Source organism: Bubalus bubalis, chromosome 10 (genome assembly GCF_019923935.1).
Source record: "Bubalus bubalis isolate 160015118507 breed Murrah chromosome 10, NDDB_SH_1, whole genome shotgun sequence".
NCBI lineage: Eukaryota > Metazoa > Chordata > Mammalia > Artiodactyla > Bovidae > Bubalus > Bubalus bubalis.
The window spans coordinates 22,703,845-22,722,964 of record NC_059166.1 but is presented as its reverse complement, the minus strand read 5'-3'; the positions used below and the strand labels follow the sequence as shown (position 1 = coordinate 22,722,964).

Sequence of the window (19,120 nt, the reverse complement as noted above, 5' to 3'; positions counted from 1 at the left end):
AAGATAATCCTCCCCCAAGTTCCCCTAGTATTAATCTGTTTTCATCTGAAAACATCTTTTTAAATGTCAGGGAGGGAGGTCACAAGTTTCTAATAAAGAAGTCATGATCAATAAAAGTCAGCTGTATAAAGCCCCTTATTTCTAAAGTTACATGAATAAACATTAATGACAGTTCTTAGCATGTTCTCTTGATTTTTCTAAAGAGTGAAAAACAGGCTTTTGTATTCCTCAACCCTCTTTTTTCCTTCAAGGCCTACAGCTCCTCCAATGAGAAATCTCAGACAGCGAGTGTTCTCTGGGACATCAGCCCCACTATTGCGGAAGGCTGTGGCGTGTGCTCTAAAGTAGGAGAATAAGAACACAGACTCACGCTGGCCATGGCACGCAGCCTGGGCAGAAGTCAGACGGTGTCGTGGGGATACACTTACCTTTCTAAGCTTGGGGTCCAGAGGAGTTTCAGATGTGACCTGAAACAGAGGCCACACCAGATGTGAGAGCAATCCTAGAAGAGGAGGAAAAAAAAAAAATCAAAAGGTTAAACACAGAAAGGCATTGAGGGAAGTCACACTGAGTAACTGTGTAAGGAGACATTCACACTCAGGACGCAAGTTCAGGAACGCCAGGATCAAACACTGTCTGTCCATATACCATCATGTCATATTCCAACCTTCCAGAGACACAACTCTGAGTTCTTACAGAATTTTTAGTTTGAGAGACGCAACGCGGTGACGTGAGGAGCCACAGCCATGGTGCCAGAAGGCCCACGGTTCAGACCCAGGTGTCACCTGGAGCCACTAGAAACCTCTCACCGCCTGTGGAACAGCTCTCTGCCTCGGCTTCTCACCTTAATATGGAGACGATCACCGTACCTACAGCCCAGGGGCCTTTTGAGGATTAAAGGAGTCAGAGTGAAGTGCTGAACACTGCACCCAGGAAGCAAGCTGTACTGGTATATTTGCAGTTCTTTTCCAGAGACCCCAACTCAAGTGAGAATGTCTCAGAGCTTCAGGAAGCAATCAGATGATAATCAGAACCTTTTCTAAAAGGGTCAACTAAGAACACTCTCCTCTAGGAAAAGGGAGTGTGGACCCATGGGAGCAGGGCGTGAAGGGGCAAGAGGGGAAGACTGTCAAAGAGCCAGGAAAGACCATTAAAAGGCAAAAAACAAACAGCCAAACAAAAAACAAAACAAAAACCTAAGACCAAAAGGAACCTTTGCTGAACTCCATTTTTTTTTTTCTTCAAAGACAAGGTTACTACTCCGAGTAGAGGCCTGAAGGACAGAACTTGCTGACAATAAGTGTACCCATCTTTCTTGTCATTCAACCTAACCCACAAGGAGGATGTCTCCTTTCAATGAGTAGGTAAGCCCCTAATAGGTCTGCTTTGTTTGTTAGATGGATGAAAACCATTTGAGAGGGAGGATCTGGTATCTTTCTGCTAGGAAGTTTGCTGATGGAGGTAGACACACACAAAAACATGAAGACTTCATATATGCCGATCCCCAAACTTATTTTGAGGGCTTGACTCTTACTAAATTACTTGACATTCTTCTTCCTGTATATGACAACAGACTTCAGGCCTAAGAAAAGGGCTCTTTTTATAAAGGATCATGCAGTTGACATTAACTGGTTTTATAAACCCAGCAAGAACACAACTTTTAACTGCAGTCACCCCCTGGGGCGTGCATATCGTTCTATCAGTGGGGACAAGATATGCCTCATCGCTTTTAAGCTGAAATATCCAACGCAAAAGTGTTGTTTGACTCCCCACTTCTCCTTCCACCCTTCATCCCCGCCCCCCCCCCAACTCAGGTATGATGTCACACGAAATTACTTCCAGAAACTGGGAGGACAGAGCAGCCAAGTTATAAAACCTAAGTACGAGGCTTACAGCTTTCTTATCTACAAGTTAATACTTCTGGGGGCGAGAGTCTATCAATGATCAAGGCCACGGTAATTTTCCTGTTTCGTAAGAAATCTAAAATCTCAGCAGAAACATGATCTGCTGACTTGATCACATTCGTACAGCCCACGCAAGTGCCTATCCCTACGCAGGACGCTCCCACGACTCACCAATATGTAAAACTGTTTTTTAAACCTCATTCCTACTTTTAATCAAGACAGAAAATCAAATAGATGTCTTTGGACATAATCTTGGAGTAAAAATAAAACAAAAATAACATGGAGAATAAAATATGAGCCAGATCCTATACTTGTGTGCTTACTTCACCTCCCCTCCCCAACATTTTCTAAAGTTTTCCATTATGATTTTAAGATGTCATTTTTTTCCCAAAGAATATTGACAACTATTTCCCACTTACAGCTCTGGTTTAAAAAGCAGTTGGGATTAACTTGAGAATAATTCAGAACTGGGCTTGTCTTAGGCTCCTGTGAACTCACGGGAGTTAGTCCTCTAGGATCAAAATTTCCTTTACATTTTTCACTGAGAGTCAAGGGGTTCATAAAATACAGTAGTAGTAAAGCTAGTTACATAAACTGTCAAAGGTTTTGTTTTGCATTATTTAACATTCCACCATAGAATTAAATCATGTAGAATGGAAGTCTGTCCATCTCAATCACTAAATCTGGTCAGGTGAAAGTCTACAAAACTCTAAAAATTTTTTCATCTTCTTAGTGAAAATATCTAAACACTATGTTGAGACATAATTTTTAAAAAGAATATTACAGGAGAGAGCTTGGATTTGAAAAGGACAACACCGTACACTTTCTATGCCTCCTGTTCGCAGGCTGAGGGACTGCCCAAACAACTTGCCACGTTGAAAAACTGTTTAATAATTCTCCATAAAGGAAAGATTTTAAAAAGCTATAGCACCAATCAGGTAACAATAGATCAATCAGGTTTTCCCAAAATGTAGTATTTGCCGTTGAAGCCTGCATAAGTAATTACATTCAAAGTAATGTACGGGGAGCTATCAATCCCCATTCATTCAGCACGCATTCACTGAGCCAAGAGCTTTGCTGCGCTTGGAGATATAAAAACGAATACGACACAGCTGCTTTACTTCCAGCTAGAAGAATACACCTAAACAAAGAGCTACAGGGCAATGTGTTAAGTGCTATAATAGAGGTGTGTGCAGAGGGCTGAGGGCCAAAGGAAGAAGCTATAAATTCTTCCTGGGAAATCAAGCCAGAGAGGGGAGATATAAAAGAAGGTCTGGTGATGTTTCCTTGCGATAAATTCAACTTTTTCTTTACTGTGTTGTCAAAAGTAAGGCAGTAATGTTAGGATTTATGAACTGTTCTCATAGCAAATGCTAAATTGGTCTAGAGTCTTATTTATGTTTGACACAGACTTCCGGTTACAATATCCTAAGAATATACATTTTTAAAAATAACTATGATTTGTTGTATTCCCACTCAACACACACAATCCAGAACAGCATGAATAGTTTGAATAGTTCCCATGAATGAAACTTAGATACAAAGTTCAAAGATGTTTCAAAATGTAAGTGAATAAAAGTCACATTCTAGAAACTTGGTAATATCACATTAACAATGCTTATTTTCAGTATCAATTTTTTTCTCTTCTTCTGAAAGCAAAAATAAAAGAACCACCTGATTATATATCATGGCTAACATCTGCCTTTCTCTACTTCTGTGTTTAAAAAAACAAGGAGGGTGTTGAATCAACTTCTACTTAACATCATTTATTATGCATATCATATTCCTACTTATAACACAGTTGTGACAGAACCTCCATTGTTCATTACACACTAGCCCCAAACTCGAGTAATTCTAATGTAAGCATGAGAAACCACCGTCTCCTTTGGGGTGAATTTCCAAATTCCTCTGTGTTAAATTGAGGTCTAATTTTCCCTATGCCTGGTTTTCACATGAAGGTCCATTCCACCCCATGTGCTCCTTTTCAGCTGTCAATAAACAGAGGCAGTGAATTCCCCCACGGCTTCACAAAGCTAGTTAGGCAGAGCCATTCATTCCTTCAGGAAAACAGGGCATTGATTTCAGCGAGTTCCCAGGGAGCAGCTGCAACAAAGAGATCAAAGGCCCACCTCTCTTTCCCTCCATTGCTTTCATTAGGCCAGGCCCAGACAAACAGCGACAGGTTTCCTCGAGACAAGGAGAGGGCCCGGCAGACCACCTCATGGTTCAATTCAAATTCATCCGTTTCCTACATTCCAGTGACAGTCCAGAATGCTAACCATGACAAACCAGCACAATCAAGCGGCATAATATACTGCTCGCTAGTTCATCCAAGGTCAGAGGGAGAAAACAAGCAGGGAGGGAAGTCCTCTGCCTCTAGGACCCGCTGAGCCACCATGGCCCCCCGACATTCCATAAATAAACTGCACCCGCTCACTCTCCCTTTCTTTCTCCACCCTGCGATCCTACAAGCAATGGTCTCACTTAATCTGCAATTTCTTTCGTGTCACCGTACCCAATCTACTGGGACACTATTCTAAGTGTAATGGGGCTGCTGATGACAGGAGGGCGGCCACACGCACGGCCCTTCTTCATTCGCACCCAGGAAACTGCTCCCATACGATGAACTGAGAGCTGTAATTCCTGGGGCTTCCCTCAGGCCTTCATCTCCAGCCGAGGCCACACGACTTAAAGAGACTCAGCGTGCATAAACTCTTGTCTGCAAAACACACACCCAGACAGAGATAGAACAGTTAGCTTTTTGATGGGAGCTAGGTAATCACGGAAACTAGTAATCCAAGCTCTTAAGTGACGGTCTGTGTGTGAATGAGGCGTGTGTGTGTTTGTGGGGAGTGACGAAGGTTAGTGAGGGGGAGAGGAGAGCCAGAGGGAGGAACTAGGAAAGAAAGTGGATTATCCTGACTGGTTCCCTACACTGAACACACAGAATTAAAAGATTTCCAAAGTCCCCACTGAATCCTGAATGGCTGCCTTGACTGGCTACCACATTCATGAAAGCCTGGAATAAAATGCGTTCCTTTTATTGTGGTCTGTTCCATTTCTGCCGCTAACCCTGAGTAAACAAGGGAATACACGGGTTAAGTTTCAAAATTCCTAAACTAAAAAGAAAATAAACAAGATTGGAATGAAAGGTATGGAGAACTCATTCCTTGACACAGAACACGACCTTCCCACGTGTCCATCTTAGGACCTTCGGGGAGGAAGCGGGGGAGGGGGGTCCCTTCACTGATTATTCATTTGACTGCCAAAGAGGCCATTTTGTGTAGGGTACTAAACAGCCCTCAAAGTAAAGACTTTTGACATTTCTCAAATTGGGACAGATATAAACTTAAGAGAACACAGAACTCCCAACTGTGCATGAAAGGTGGCGGAATTCTTGGAAACTCAAAGCTGACTCTGGCACTAACTCACTTTGGCCTCTCTGCCTCCCTTCTCTTCCAAAATGGAGACAGAAACATCTGTAAAGAATTTCTTTACAAAGTATTGTGAAATAACCGTTCCTCAAAAACGATGTACCTCATCGAAGAAAGCTGGTCTTCTGAGTTATTCTGTAATCTATAGAATGCAATCTATAACAGATCTCATTTTATAACAGATCACTCTAATTCAATAGAGCTGCTCTGGAAACTCCTGTGTCTCTATAAATCAAATCACTTTCTAAAAGCACTCAGAAAAGTTGCTACTTGAAGGCTACAGCAAATGATGAAATACACTCATCAATTCATTTACATACATTTCAAAAGCATTTACAAAGCACTTAGAAACATCAATTTGCTCTTCACTATAACCACCTGAGATAGATGGTTTTATGAATTTCTATTTCTGTATGAGGAAAACAGCCTCAAGAGAGGTAATAAATTGATTTGCCAAAGTCACAGAACAAATAAGCAGATGAGTCACAACTTTAAATACTTTTTCTAAATCCCATGCTATTTCCATTGCACCTAGCTACCACCTCTGCATATAATTATTCACTGACATTCTTCGTAATTTTATTAAATAAGTCCTCAGAATCTATCTGCAAGCTCAATGCATTGTGCTGCTCATTCAAGGAGGCAGCGTTTAAGAGTATGGGCTGTGCTGTCAGATTCACGTTTAAGTTTTAGTGTCAACTTTTAGTAGTTTTGTAAATTAAGCAATTAATAGTATTTCCCCATCTGTAAAAGAGGAATAGTACCTTCTTTCATGAGCTTCCCTGGTGGCTCAGTGGTAAAGAACCTGCCTGCAAGGCACAAGATGTAAGAGATGCGGGTTTGATCCCTGGGTTGGGAAGATTCTGGGAGAAGGAAATGGCAACCCACTCCAGAATTGTTGCCTGGAGGATCCCTTGGACAGGGAGCCTGACGGGCTACAGTTCATAGAGTCACAAAGAGTTAGACGGGACTAAAGTGACTTAGCACACACGCATACACCTTCTTTCACAGGGTTTGCAAAGGATCAAACTGCCAGTAGGACATAAATTAAGCTATTTATTGACTAACCAATATTTTGAAATGTCTACTTTAAGAAGACCTTTCTATAGGTAAATAACCTATAGAAAGCACCTAGAGCAGTGTTAGCATGTAAGAAATGCTCAGTAATGGTAGCTGTTATCATTGATGCTGAAAATCAAACCAATATAAAACTGGTTAAAAGGGGAAAAAAATACTTACAATAAAAGACACAAAATTTAACTTTCAGCATCCAGATTACATGATTCCCTCCAGCACTAAAAATTTAGCCCTCAAGTCTATGTTTTTATGAGGCCAAGTAATTTTAAAACCAAGATCAAACTGTCATAAAAGATAAGCTCCGATTCAAAATAGATTAATTGAGTTGTCTTGAAAAAATAATAACCGAGACAAGTGCCTGGTTACTATAAAGCAACAATGTGGTTTTTCTGTAAAATTTTATAAAAAAAAATGCAAGTTTTACTTCTTGTCATTTAACCATTTTAAGTAGAAATGTACTGGTGATAGGCAGGAATTCAGACTATTGCCACACAAAGAGAAAAATACCTAATAGGAATACTTGCTTTATGTAGCTAGTGCTTTAGCTAGCTCACACTAATCATTAGGAGAAAATGGGTTGACTTCCGAGCATGGAAAAAGATTGCCAGAGGTAAACGGCAAATCTTACTTTTTCCTCTTTGTCTCATTTTTTGTAACCCTTAATTGGTAGATGGTGGTATGTGGATGCTACAGTGCAGAGTACACAAAATACTATGGGAAGACAGAGACAGGCCAATAAGTCCTACAGAGCCAGAAGAGGCTTTGGAAAGGAGACGGATTTATCCAACTTTTACCAAGTATGTAAGCATGTCTAGAATATTCCTGATTGTCCTTGAGCTTCATGGAATTTTCTCTGAATTCTAAATATGTCATTTAGTGATTCAACTGTCCTTCACTGCTTTTGCTGATGTGCAAACTTAGATGGACCCCCCCTCCTCAATTTTTAAAAATATTTATTTATTTGGCTTCCTGGAGTCTTAGTTGTGCCACGAAGTATCTTTTAGTTGAGGCATGCAAACTCTTAGTTGAGGCATGTGGGATCTAGTTCCCTGACCAGTGATCGAACCCAGGCTTCCTGCACTGGGAGTATGGAGTCTTAGCCACTGGACCACCAGGGAAGTCACTTTTTTGTTGTTGTCTTTTAATCCAAGGCTTTGATATTTTAAAAGGCAGGGAATTGAGGCTACTATGGTTTGACTAAACATCACTTAACGCTCCTTCTAATTCTAGAGTTCTGTGATTTTAAAAATTAGTGCTCAAAAAATAAAATAAAATAAAATAAAAATAAAAATTAGTGCTCATTGCATAACCTACTATATAACACATCAGTTTAAATCAGTTAATCTATAGCCTACTAACACTGAGAAATTTTTTTTCCTTCATTATTGTTTATCTCAAAAATTAATAGTTGGGAAGAACTCATAAGAATGTTTATGGAAGTATGTCTCACAAAGAAACTGAGTCCATAGCTGTGCAAGTTTGATAGCTATTTCTTTCCTATGATGGGCTAAGAATTGCCTTTTTATAACCACCTTTAACTGTCTTTTCCAACCATATGAAACAAACATATTTTTAAACAAAAGACATTCAGATATTTGAAGACAATTTTAACAATCTTTTACCTTGAGTTGTTAATTTGATACTGTTCTTCTCTAGTATAAGTACCTAGTGCTATAAGTTTGCCTCTAAGCACTGCTATAGTTGCATCCTATTTGGAAACACATTTCATTTCTATTTGGTTGAAAATACTTCCCAATTACTCTTTTCATTTCTGTCACGTGGGTTATTTGGTAAAATTCACTAGTGTGCCCATCTGGGCTGGGTGTTTTCTTTTTGGAAACTTTTTGTTGGTGGTGATGATATTGTTTGCTTTGAATGTATACTATTAATTCGATGTCTTTAATAGATATAGGGCTGTTCAGGTCATCTATTTCTCTCTGCATGAATTCTGGTAGGTAGTGTCTTCCTAGGAACTGGTCCATTTCATCTAAGTTCTCAAATTTATGGGCAGAAGCTGTTTGTAGTATTCATAAGCCCTGTAAAATCCATGAGGTCAGCAGTCATGGGCTCCTCCTTCCTTTTTGATACTGATAATTTATGTCTTTTTTCCTTGGTTAGCCTTGCTATAAGTTTATCATTTTATTAATCATGTTCAGAAACTTCATTTTGTTGATTTCTCTTTATCATTTTCCTAGTTTCATTTTTTTTTACTTCTCTAATTATTATTTACTTTCTTCTGCATGCTTGAAGTTTAATTTGCTCTTCTCTAGTTTCACAAGGTAGAAACTTCAGTTATTGATTTTAGGTTTTTTCCTAACATAAACATTTAATGCTATAAATTTCCTTCTAGGCATTATTTTAGCTGCATCCCACACATTCCTGGTGGCTCAGTCAATAAAGAATCTACCTCCAATGCAGCTGACCCAGGTTCAATCCCTGGGTTGGGAAGATCCCTTGGAGAAGGGAATAGCTACCCACTCCAGTATTCTTGCCTGGAGAATTCCAAGGACAGAGGAGCCTGGTGGGCTACAGTCCATGGGGTCACAAAGAGTCAGACATGACTGAGTGACTAACACTTTCACACATTTTTATAGACTATATTTTTACTTTTTGTTTAAAAAAGTATTTTTAAATTTTTTGTGAGACTTCTTTGATGCATGCATTATTTGAAGTGTGTTATTTTCCAAATATTTGAGAATTTTCACACTATCTTCTTGTTATTAATTTCTATTTTAATTCCACTGTTGTCTGAGAATGTATTTTGTATGACTGTCATTCTTTTAAATGTAAGGTGTTCCATATGGCCTAGAATGTGCCCCGGGGTTATTCAGAAGTGTGTTATTCAGTTACAATATATTTTTCCAAATATATTTGTTGTAATTTAATTCCATTATGATCAAGAACATTCTTTGTATGATTTCAACCCTTTTAAATTAACTGACTTGTTTTCTTACCCAGAATATGGTCTATCTTAATAACTGATCCGGGTGTGCTTGAAAAGAACATCTATTCTGCTTTTGTTGGGTTCTATAGTGTTATATATACATACATATATATATATAGTGTTATGTGTGTGTGTGTGTGTGTTAGTCACTCAGTCATGTCTGACTCTTTGCGAACCCACGGACCATAGCCCACCAGGCTTCTCCATGGAATTTTCCAGGCAAGAATACTGAAGTGGGTTGCCATTCCTTCTCCATATAGTATATATATATAGTATTCTATAAGTATCAATTAGGTCAAGCTTGTTGATACTGCTATTTAAGCCTTACAGATCTTTATTGGTTTATTTTCTACTTGGGATATATATCTTACAAACCCCAACTCCATTGTTATTATTTTTACTTAAATAATTATCTCTTTTAAAAGATTTACATTAAAAAGAACTTATACCTTTTCACACGTGGTTACCATTTCTGGTGGTCTTTATTTCCACTTGGTATTATTTTCCTCTTCCTGAGGACTTTTAACATTTCTTGTAGTGTAGATCTAATAGTTATTAATTCTTTAAGCTTTTGAATGTCTGAAAATGTTTATTTCAATATCTTTTTTGAAAAATATTTTCACTAATTAATAGATTTTTCTAAGTTAACAGTTTTTTCTTTCATTAAAGACACTGTTCCACTATCTTCTGGTTTGCATTGGTTTTGATGAAAAGTCTGCTGTCATTCTCTGTTCCTCTAAATTTATAGTTTCTTTGTTCTCATTTTAAAATCTTTCTCTTTATTACTGGTTTTAAATTATCTGATTATATTGTGCCTTGGTATAATTTTCTTCATCTTTTTCTTCTTTGGATAACTGCTAGATATTTATTGAACCACTGAGATTCGTGGACTTATAGTTTTCATCAAATTTAGCAAACTTTCAGCCATTATTTTTAAAAATATCTTTCTTCTGTTCCCTCTTCCCCTTGGATACTCTAATTATACATATATATGGCTGTGTAAAGTTATCCTGCAGCTTACTGATGGGCTTTTCCCCCCAGGCACTGTGTGGGTGTGTGTTTTATTTTATATAATTTTCTATTGCTGGGTCAAGTTCAGTGTCTAGTCTGCTGTTAATCCTGTCCATTGTATTTTTCATTTCAGATGTTTGTTGTCTCCAGAAGATCAATTTGGGCAATTTTATAGCTTCTACATCTCTCCTTAACAAATTAATGCTTCCTCTATTACCCTGAACATGCAAAACTAGCTTAAATCATAGTTCTAATATCTTCATTTAGTGAATATGTTTATTAAAATCTTATTAAAAATATGTTTATTAAATTTGTTTATTAATATCTGTTTATTAAATCTGTTTCATTTCTGAGTCCATTTTGTTGACTGAATTTTCTCCTAACCACTGAAATTTCCTGTTTTTTTGCATATCTGGTAAATTTTGATTGGATGCTAAATACTGTGTACTTTATCTTGTTAGGTACTGGATTTATGTGTTTCTGCGTTGCCATTTCCTTCTCCACGGTATCTTCCCACCCCAGGGATCGAACCCAGATCTCCTGCACTGCAGGCAGATTCTTTACCGACTGAGCTACAAGGGAAGACCCCTTAAATATTCTTGAGCTTTGTTCTGGGCTGCGTTTGAGCAACTAGAAACAATTTGACCCTTCATTTATTTAATGTTTTGGCCATACCATGTAGTCTATGGGATCTAAACCTAACCAGGGATTAAACCCATGCCCTCTGCAACTGAAGCACCGAGTCTTAATCATTGCACCACCAGGGAAGTTCCATAATTTGACCCTTTAAACCAGGAGTCCACAAATTATGGTCCATAAGTCAAATCTGGCTCACAGTCTATTTATGTAAATACAGTTTTGTTTTAGAATACAACCACCCCCATTCATTTACATATTGCCTATGGTTGCTTCATCATTACAATGGCAGAGCTAAGTAGTTGCGATAGAAGTCATATATGCTGGCAAATGGAGAAGGAAATGGCAACCCACTCCAGTGTTCTTGCCTGGAGAATCCCAGGGATGGGGGAGCCTGGTGGGCTGCCGTCCATGGGGTCACAGAGTCAGACATGACTGAAGTGACTTAGCATGCCTGCAAAACCCAAAGTATTTTCATTTGGCCCTTTACTAAAAAAGTTTTATGATTCCTCTTTAATGGCTTACTTTAAAGATTTTTCAGGTAGGATCAGAACAGCCTTTTGTCTAGGACTAGTTCTGCCTCAGCACTGAGGCAGTACTTGGGAAGTCTTTTCCCAAGACGTGGGGAGTTCTCTCCTAAGCATGCACTAATCAGTACTTAGCTCAAAACTCCAGTGGAACCCTCTAAAAATCTCCAGAAGTCTCTCTTTGTGCAACTCTCTTCTCTCTCATCCTCTGTCCTGCAAATTCTAGCTACCTCAATCCCCTGAATTCCCAGTTCTATCCCAGCTCTATCATCTCAATTCAGGGTGACTACTGAGCTGTGCTTGGGTTCTCCTCTCACACTGTGTCCTTGGGTACATATGTTTCCTTTATCTCATGGTTAGCTGTCTCATGCCATTTGTCATCCAAAGTCTGAAAATCTTTGTTTCACACATTTTATGGAGTTTTGTTTGCTTTGATAAGTTAGGACAGTAAATTCAGTTCCTGTTACTACATAATGGCTGGTGAAAAGTACCCTCAGTAAGAAGTTTCAACTCCTTACATTTGCATTAGTGCTTTATATTTACAAATAAGTACTAACAAATCTAAATTATCTCATTTCATCCTCTTTACACTGCTAAAATGTAGATATTACAAAAAATGCAAAAAATTGTCTGGGGTCATTTACAGAGCAGTCCATGTCTCCTAGTTATTTTGTCTTCCATATAATAATTTTTCAAAATTTACTATATGTAATGATGTAAATAATAAAAGACTATCTTCTGTACAAAGTATACTATAAAATAATTTATTATGAGCATCTCACACATATAATACCAAGCAAAATTGGATTAAAGAATTAAGTTACTGAATGCTGCTAATGGCTAGGTCTATCACCTCAATTAATCCTCATAAGCCTCATAGTTGTTATTACCGCAATTTTACAAAAGACAAACTGTGACTAAGAAAGCTTCATTAGGTTGCTTATAGCGTACTCATTGGAATCACAGCCAGAATTCAAGCCAGGCTATGCCTGGTTGGAAAACTTGTGCTATCCACCATGCTGTCTGCTAATTTACAGCTCTTAAAAAGGGCACTTATGGAACTAAATTCTGATAGAACACTAAATCTTCAGCAACACATGACATTAGGAATCATTTACTAAAATTATCAAGACCTATTCATTTTTACCAAAGAATTTCTAATCAAATAAGCACTGAAAAGAAAGTGAAGCATATTCTCAGAACAAATTTCATACCTACTTTTTCTCCTAGTCATCCTTAGAAATATACAGATGATTGACATTTTCATTACCTCTTTTTTTTTTTTTTTACTTACCTATCTTTGTGGTCAGGAGGCAACAAGAGAAGGTTGTATTGGGCAAAGTCAGTAACTACTACACAATCCCATCCCACTTTCCCATCTTTGTAAACAGAACACACAAAAATGCCCACCCTCATGGAATTCATCTTCAAGTGAAAGGGAGATCGACAAGTAAAATATATACAAGAAAGTGGTTAAGAAAAATACTGTAGGGAGGGGAAGTACTAGGGGTATAAGGCAGGGAGAAACAGGGGTAATTTGAAATAAGCTAGTCAGAGAAGGCCTCAATGAGATGATGACAGTTTTGTGAAGATTTGAAGATAAGAAAGCAAGTCATGTGGCTATTTGTGGGAACAGTGCCTGCAAAACCCTAATGAAGGAACAAGAATATTGGTGTGGCTGAAGCGGTGAGTGAGGACAAGCAGTGATAGGCTGGGTTAGATCAGAGGTAATGGGGGCCCATATCATGTAAAAGTTGATAAGCCTCTGTGAAGAGAGGCACTGGAGTCACTGGAGCAGAAAAGTAACATGATCAGACTTAGGAGTTTTAAATAATTTATCTGGCTGTCATTTGAAGAATGGATTATAGGGGGAAAGCATAAAAGCAGGGAAGCCAGTTAGGAGGCTATTTTAATAAAAAGATGAAGGCTTGAACCAGTATGGTAGTGAAAGACGTGGCAAGAAGCAGTCATCTTCTGGATATATTTTAGGTAGAGTTGACAGTATTTCCTGATACAGGGGATGACCAAAAGATGTGATGTAGTGTCACAAAGACTATGTGAGCAGCTGGAGAAATGTAGTTGCCATATACCGAGACGAGGAAAACTAACGAGGAAAGTCTGGCTGAAGTAGAGGGTACTGGCCATTTAATACTGTAAATGTTTTCAGTGATAGAGGGAATAATTCATTTCCCAGGTTAGAAATATTTATTAAAATCTATTTCAAATGTTTAGATTTCACTGAATTAAAAAAAAAAAAAAAACCTACCATGAAACAGGAGATCTTCCTGTTTGTCTTCCATATGCTACAAAGAAAAAGTTATCGAACAGAAATATAGCTACTCCAAATGATAAAATGAGAATAAAGCTAAATTCTCACAATCTGCAATTCTCCATTCATTTCTTCTATTTGACAGATTTTCACAGATAAATGAAATAGAATTTGTTATACCTCATTAGTCAAACCATTCACATTAGTGGCTTTCTCCTGGGGTGCTGTGCCCCTCTTACCATCTGCCACAACAATGTGAAGACTGTGATGCCCAACAGGATGGATGTATGTACAACCTCAGGTCCACGGATGGCACTTTGCTCCTGCTAATCATAACCCTGATAGGAAGTCACTCCAAAGAAACAGATGGCCTTAGCTCAAGACGTGTAATTCAAACTTTCTCAAAACAATTATCACCTAACAGTATCAGAAAAAGTGAAACCGTCCTTAAAATAAGAACCAATAAAAAAAAGTTTTGCTCTAAAAGTTCTCTATTAGAAAATATAAAAGATTGGAGGGGAAGGACAGAAAAAAATTAAAATACCAACTTACAAAAGCCAATGATGACTATGTTCCCTCAAGTAGGCAGGGAAAAACCTAAAAACAAAAATAAAAATTATTAGTTCTATATAGTAGTTGTGTGCACATTTTAAATTGTACCTTAACTGAGATAACTGCAAATTCCACATGAAGTTTTAAGAGAGATCTTAAGTGTCCTTTACTCAGTTTCTCCAGTGGTAACATTTCACAAAACTAAAGTACGATATCACAATCAATATACGTGTGTGTGTGTGTGTGTGTATTATACAATATACTGGTCTCTTGAGATTTCCCCTGTTTCATTTCACCTATTTGTAGTGTATTTAGTTCTATAGAATTTTATCACCTGTGAACTCACTGATCCCCTCTACAGCCAAGACACTGAACAGTTCATCAACACAAGTTTCTCTCAGGTTATCCTTTCATAAGCACACCTATCTTTTTTCCTACAACCTCCCTCTGTCCCTAACACTAAAATAACATTCATTTCACAATAACAATCATTTCACTTATTATGTGTTGTCTACTATGTAGTTATATGTCAAATCATAAAGAAAGAATTCTGTCCTTCTGCATTCAAGAATAAGTTTCAGTTTAAGAAAGAAATTCTCTGGAGAGATGTTTTTTCCTCGTTACCTTAACATACACTACTCATTTCAAAAATCAAAAGGTAAAAGGTAAGCTAAAGTACGGTCTGCACTCAAAGATTCCACAATTTCAATATTTATTTTAAAGTTATCTTTTTTTAGAGCAGTTTTAGGTTCATGGTAAAAATGATGCAAAGGTGTTTTTAATTTCAAATTCTATTTGTCTATTTCTAGTATACAGAAAAGCAACTGGCTTTTGTATAATAAATTTGTATCCTACAATGTTACTGTAATTATTTATTGGTATTGGTAGTAGGGTAATGCTAGCCTCACAGAATGAGTTTAAAAGTATTCCCTCTGCTTCTATCTTTTGAAAGTAATTATAGAGAATTGGCATAATTTCTTCCTTAAATGTTTGGAAGAATTCACCAGTAAAACCACCTGGGCCTGGTGCTTTCTGTTTTGGAAGGTAATTATTTGAATTATTTAATTGAGAAATCATCTTCAATTATTTATTTCTTCTTCTGTGTTTTGGCAGATTGTTTTCTTTAAAGAGTTGGTCCATTGCATCTAGGCTATCAAATCTGTGGGCACTGAGTAGTTCATTGTATTCCTTTATTATCCTTTTAATGTCCAAGGGATCTGAAGTGATGTCCCTTCATTTCCGATATTAGTAATCTGTATCCTCCCTCTTCTTAGTCTCATTAGAGACATCAATTTTACTGATCTCTCAAACAAAAACTATTTTGATGTCATTGATTTTTTTCTATTGACATCCTATTCTCAATTTCATTGATTTTTCTGCTTTAATTCTTATTTTTTTCTTCTGCTTACTTTAGATTTAGTTTGCTCTTCTTTGTCTAGTTTTTTAAGGTGGGAACACAGATTAATGGTTCTTCTTTCCTAACATATCCATTTCCTTCTAAGCACTGCTTTCTCTGCCATCAATACATTTTGATAAGTTTTATTTTCATTTAGTTTAAAATATTTTAAAATGCCCCTTGAGATTTTTTCTTTGACCTATGTGTTATTTATATGTATGTTATTTAATCTCCAAATATTTTGAGATTTTCCAGATGTCTATTATTTCTATTGTAATTTCATTATGGTCTGAGAGCAGACATCATATGATTTCTATTCTTTTAACTTTGTTAAGATGTGTTTTATGGCCCCAAATGTGGTCTATTTTGATAAATGTTCCATGTGAGTTTGAGAAGAATGCCAGTATCCTTTTCAGGTAAGAATCCTATTCAAGGTTGCAGACTGATGACTTCTTGTATTCTCACATGGCAGAAAAAAAAAATAAAAAGCTGGCTAGTTCTCTGGCCTCTTCTCATAAGGGCACTAATCCCACTCACCAAGGCTCAACCCCTCGTGATCTAAATACCTCCCAGAGCTCCATCTTCAAATATCCCCACATTGGGTGTAAGAAATTCAACATATAAATTTTGAGTGGATATAAACATTTGGTCCATTGTAATGACCTTTTATAGACACGAAGACAATTTAGTCATTTCTGAAAGACCTCTCTCTCTACAAAATCTCACACCAAAACAACAAGAGCTAGGGGAGAAAGCTGGGTAGACTACTCGAACCCTATACAACTTGGTAATCAGAGAGCTAACCAAATAATTATGGATACCTTGACTTAACTTGGACAGCCATAGTAGGCAGTTCAGTGTAACTGGAGAGTGCTCAGGTAATATTAAAAATGCAGCAAAACAACACAGTGGAAAGGCTACTGCAGGAGAAGTGGGGTCTCACAGCTAGGGAGAGTGACATTACTCTAATTCTGTCAATTCAGACTCAGCTAAGTTCCATAGCCTCCACAACTCCAGAATGTTCCCACGTCTTATTATTTCCCACTTTTGCTACCTTCCAAATGAAATCTCATTTCCCACACTTGTAGACACAGCTGTCTCTGCTAACATCCCTACATCATGCTTCACAAAGGAGAAAAGGAAAAATTACTGGATAGAGCATCTTATCTTCCCAATGCTAAATCTACAAATTACCCTTCCTAGCACAAAGACCAATCCCGGCTCTCCATCCAAAGCTTTCTCTCCATGATTATCCTCTCCCTTTCTACTAGAGGTGCTTTTCCCCAACATACAATCATGCTCTGGTATTTAATAAAATTTTCACTGACCTCGCATTGCCTTCTAGGTTCCACTGGGTTTCCAAACTATCTCAAATCAACTTAAAGGAAAAGAATTGAAAACCAGTAATCCCCATTTCCTCACCTCCCATTCACTTTCCAACCCATTCCCTTGGCTCTTATCTCCAACACTCTATCAAAGGATCCTTATCAAGGTCAACAAAACCAATTCTTATTATCCTCATTTAAAAAATCAGGACACTGAAGCTCAAGAGAGATTATTAAGTTGAGATAGTAAAGATACTTACCTTCCCCTGGAGATAAGCAAGAGCCCAGGGCTGCCCCAAAGCACCCTTTACAGGATATTAGACTGAGGTCTTTAATGTCCAGGGACTCCCACCTCTTTCCTTCCTCATGTCACCTTCCCTGTATTAAATCTCTGATTTATTCCTTGAAATACCCCATTGCATTTCATCATTTTAATTGAGAAAAAGTCTTGGCTTAACCTATGGATATGTTCTGTGTAGGCCACTTAGTGTATATTATACTGGTCACAACAACCTGAGAACAGGTGGTTTTATCCCTTTTATACAAGAGAATTTTGGCTCAGAAAGAATAAAAACTTTTCCAATATCAGACAGTTTATTAAGCAGTAGAGCTAACATTTGACCTCATCACCCAGATTCTGCACCCCAAGCTGACTGCCCTTCATGATTGTTAGATCTCAGAGTTTCTTAGTTGCTCCTATTACATGGTAACAAGAAGTCACTCACAAAGAAGTACATACTACTTGGTTACCCCTAAAGTTCAAAAACAGACAAAACTAATCTACAGTGATGGAAATCAAAAGAGTGTTACTTCTAGGGGAGGTACTGGCTAGGAAGTGAGAGAATTTTCTCTTTCTGGATGGATGTAATATTGTCTGTCTTCATGCAGTGATTATACAGGTGATATATATTTTAAAAAATCAAGCTGTATATTTAAGACTGACACACTTTATACGTTTCCCCTACCCATGTAATTCATACCTCAGCAGAAAAAGTAGCATACTGTTAATGTAAGTGAAGCAATTTCACTGTTGTGTTTTATAAAAAAAACACATCTGTTTAATAATTTTACTTAACTATTTATTTTTAGTTCCAAGGTGGGATGACATAGAAGAAATAGCAATAACTTTTGAATCAGACAAACCAGTTTTGCCACTTACTAACTATACTGTTGTCAGGCAAGTTTCTTAATCTCTTTGATACTGAGTTTCTTCACAATTTAAAACTGAGACAATAGTACTTACTTTGCAAAATTGTAGCACAATTATAGTAGGTATTTAACAGTGGTAGCTATTTAGCAATAGCTCTTTGTATGTAAGTATCACAGCAGGTACAAGAACCCTATCTCTAAGAACCTGACCAACTGGAAGTGACACTGAGATATAAAGATTAATGATGAAAGGGAAAAATTTAACAAGGGCTATGAATTACAAATTACAGGGTTCCTATCTAGCTAGTAGGATTGTGAAGTGACTGTTCTCTGAAGAGACCCTGAAATTTTTTGGAAAATTCACTTAAGGCTGAGGAAATTGCAGAAAGATAAAGCATAGCCTCATATACAGTGCAGTGACTTCAGATTTTAATGAGCAGTTAATATCAGCTGTGTCACTGGTCTAATTCTGAGGAGCAAGACTATAAGGCTAGAAAAGCAACCTGGAACTAAATAAAGGACCACTATCAGGTTAAGAAGTCAAGAACCTGTTTTTTTCCTGAAGTCCTACTGAAAGAAAATCCCAAGGGAATGACCCCAGTGGTTATTACACATGATACGGAAGGAAACTCTCAATATGGAGGGAGGGTAAGTAACTGTTCAATATTAAACTGTACAGCAAAGGAAGGGAAGAACTAGGAACTGAACTCAGGCAGTCTGGCTCCTGAGTCAGAATTCCAATTAAAATAGAAAGAATAAAAGAAATGGAAAACCACCACTACAATACTACAATAATAACTGCTACAGGCAAGGTCAGTTAAATACTAAAACAGTGGACAACACTTTTAAAGAGAAACAGGGCATTTACACAATCTCAAAGTGAATCCCTCAATGTA

General features: G+C 37.5%; 1 protein-coding gene across 16 annotated transcripts in view; it reads right to left on the bottom strand.

Annotated features, from left to right (window-relative positions):
• PLAGL1 (PLAG1 like zinc finger 1) overlaps positions 1-19,120 on the bottom strand; it is a 96,914-nt gene that overhangs the window by 29,804 nt on the left and 47,990 nt on the right. For all 16 annotated transcript variants that reach the window (XM_044924154.2, XM_044924153.2, XM_044924161.2 and 13 more), the window contains 2 exons: positions 14,355-14,399; positions 429-502 (listed from right to left, as the gene is read on the bottom strand). The gene's annotated coding sequence lies outside the window, so the exon portion shown is untranslated. The remainder of the gene's footprint in view (positions 1-428; positions 503-14,354; positions 14,400-19,120) is intronic.